Here is a 3194-nt window from a genome sequence, read left to right on the forward strand (position 1 = left end):
CAAAGATGTATAGGCTAGGTGAATTGGCCATGCTAAATTCTCCCTCAGTGTACCCGAACAGGTGCCAGAGTAGGGGATTTTCACAGTAACTTCATTGCAGTGAGTAAGCCTACTTGTGCCTAATAAATAAACTTTATTTTACTTTACTTTAACTGGAACAAGACCTATTTATGCCAACTCTCTGTTTCTTGTTCGCTGGCCAATCTTCACTCCATGCCAGCATACCACCTCCTACACCATGGACTTTTGTTTTATGTACTAACTTTTGATGTGGCACCTTATCAAATGCCTTCTGGAGATCTAAGTACAGTACATCCACCAGTTCCCCTTTATCCACAGTACATGTGACTCCCTCAAATAGCTCCAATACATTGGTTAAATATGATTTCCCTTTCACAAAACCATGTTGACTCTGCCTGATTGCCTTGAATTTTCCAAGTGCCCTGCTACAACATCTTTCATAATGGCTTCTAACATTTTCCCCACGACAGGTTTAAGGCTAACTGGCCTGATGGCAGACAAAGCAAATCAAGTTTAAGTGGAGTCTGAAAGAGCACAGATTAAAACACAGATTTAATAAGACTGGGAAATAAACAACAAAAACAGAAAATGCTGGAAAATCTCAACTGGTCTGACAGCATCAGTGGGGAGAGAATAAAGCCAATGTTTCGAGTGTAGATGACCCTTTGTCAGAGCTCTTATGATGGGTTGTCCAGAGAGATGCTGTCAGACCTGCTGAGATTTTATGGCATTTTCTGTTTTTGTTTTAGATTCCAGCATCCGCAGTATTTTGCTTTTATCTATGGAAAGTAAACAATGTGTCCTGTACAGATAGCTTAAACTATCCGACTGTCTAAACTATTGGGCTAAAATATATCCCACTATATTATAAAGAATTTTATAAATAATTATATAGATAGTCTAAACTATCTATCTAAATTATTGAGCTAAAATATATCCCACTATTTTATGAAGAAAATTAACCACTGTCCCTTGTCATATATGCTTTGGTTTCTCTTCAGACCATATAAATCTTTCGCTTTTTACTAAAGATTTCCGTGGCAAGAAGCATTTAAAGTTTCAATGAATTTTTTGTGGCCCTGCTTTTGTGGGGTGGGATTGTTGTTGGTGCAGATGCGATGGGCCAAAAGGCCTCATTCTGCACTATAGGGGTTCCATGAGTGTGCATTTACACTACAACTACAGTGGGAATGTCTTTGCACCAACGGAGTACTTGTAGTTTAAATAGCTTTGTATTGATGCTGAGAAGCTATTGTGAAAATTTGGAACTAGGTCCCAGCTGACTCACGAGTGAAGCATCTGAGGCTAGCTTACTGACAAAATTCTGATGAGGTGTGACGGGGTAGATGTAGGTTGGATGTTTCCCCGGGCTGGGGTGTCTACAACCAAGGGACACAGTCTCAGATTAATGAGGAGGACCATTTAAGACCAAGGCCAGGATTTTCCAGCTCCGATGTGGTGGGACCCACCGTGGGAGATTTCATGGCCCAGCCAAAAGTTCATTGACTTCCGGTGGAACTGGAAAATCCCATCCTGGGGTGAGGAGGAACTTCTTCACTCAGGGAGGCGAATCTCTAAAGATCCCTAATTCTGGAAACACATTACATCAAGGGATATTGGATAGTGGGGAAATGGCGCAGAGGTGGATGATCAGCCATGGGTTTTTTGAATAGTGGAGTGGCCCAATGGGCTGAATGGCCTCCTTGTTTTCCTATATTCCCAAGGGAGTTTCACTCCACTCCATTCTGCAGTCAGATTGGGTGATGGCTCTGGATTTACACTGCATCTTTCCCATCATCACGAACTGAAGGTAATGCTGCTGTGTGAATGCAACATTCATGTACGGTTTATAAACTGTGCAAGGTGTCATTCGTGGCTCAGTGGGTAGCACTCCTGCTTCTGAGTCAGAAAAGTTAAAGTTAATTTATTAGTCACAAGTAAGGCTTACTTTAACACTGCGATGAAGTTACTGTGAAATTCCCCTAGTCGCCACACTCCGGCACCTGTTTGGGTACACTGATGGAGAATTTAGCACAGCCAATGCACCTGACCAGCACATCGTTTGGACTGTGGGAGGAAACCAGAGCACCCGGAGGAAACCCACACAGATGCAGGGAGAATGTGCAGACTCCACACAGACAGTGACCCAAGCTGGGAATCGAACCCAGGTAGGTCCCTGGCACTGTGAGGCAGCAGAGCTAACCACTGTGCCACCGTGCCTCTTTGTGCACTCGAGTTCCACTCCGGAACCTTGAGGACAAAATCCAGGCTGACCCTTCAGTACAGTGCGGAGGGAATTGCAAGGGTTAGCTTCCAGATGAAACATCGAATTGAGGTTCCCCTGTCTGCCTCCTCAGGTGAGTATAAAAAAATGATATGCCACTATTTATTAAGAAGAGCAGGCGAGTGTTTGGGCCAATATTTATCTCTTAACCAAAGCAGTTTACCTGTCACCACTGTGCTGCTTGGGGCAGTTTGCTGTGTGTAAATTGGCTGCCGCATTTCCTACATTATAACCGTGTCTACATTTCAAAAGTACCTCATCGCCCGTAAAGCACTTTTGGAAACTCCTTGGGGCGAATTTTCCTGTTCCACCCGTCGCGGGGATTGTAGCGGGGGTAAGGCGCGGACCAAAGAAAGGTCCGTTGACCTCAGGTGGGATTTTCCGGTTTCGGGGCAAGTGTGGCCAGAAAAATCCCACCCCTGAAAGGCGCTACAGAAATGCAAGTATTCATTTTGCCACAAAGTGGTGCTGATGAGTTGTCAGAGTTTTGCACTCAGCAGCTCCACCAGCAGGGATTTAGTGATACTGCAGCTCTCTGACGAATGCAAATTAAGAATAGCACGGCACAAGGAAAGGCTGAATTTATTTATCATCCAGAGAAATTTCTCCTTCCTTCCGATATAATTGAGCACAAATGGCCCATTCAGTGTTTATCATGCTTACACAATTATTCAATCAAAGATGTGCGGGTTAGGTTGATTGGCCATGCTAAATTGCCCCTTAGTGTCAGGGGATTAGCAGGTAGGGTTACAGGGTTAGGACCTGGGTAGGATTGTTGTCAGTGCATGGTGGGATGGCAGAATGGTACAATGGTTAGCACTGCTGCCTACAGTGCCAGGGACCTGGGTTTGATTCCCGGCTTGGGTCACTGTGTGGAGTCTGCACATTC

The 3194-nt window shown here is 44.5% G+C and overlaps 1 non-coding gene across 1 annotated transcript; it reads left to right on the forward strand.

Annotated features, from left to right (window-relative positions):
- Positions 1 to 1002: 1002 nt before the first annotated feature.
- Positions 1003 to 1115, forward strand: LOC144499347 (U5 spliceosomal RNA). Its single transcript, XR_013498822.1, has one exon. It is a non-coding gene; the product is annotated as a U5 spliceosomal RNA (small nuclear RNA).
- Positions 1116 to 3194: the final 2079 nt, after the last annotated feature.

This window comes from Mustelus asterias, chromosome 9 (assembly GCF_964213995.1).
Source record: "Mustelus asterias chromosome 9, sMusAst1.hap1.1, whole genome shotgun sequence".
NCBI lineage: Eukaryota > Metazoa > Chordata > Chondrichthyes > Carcharhiniformes > Triakidae > Mustelus > Mustelus asterias.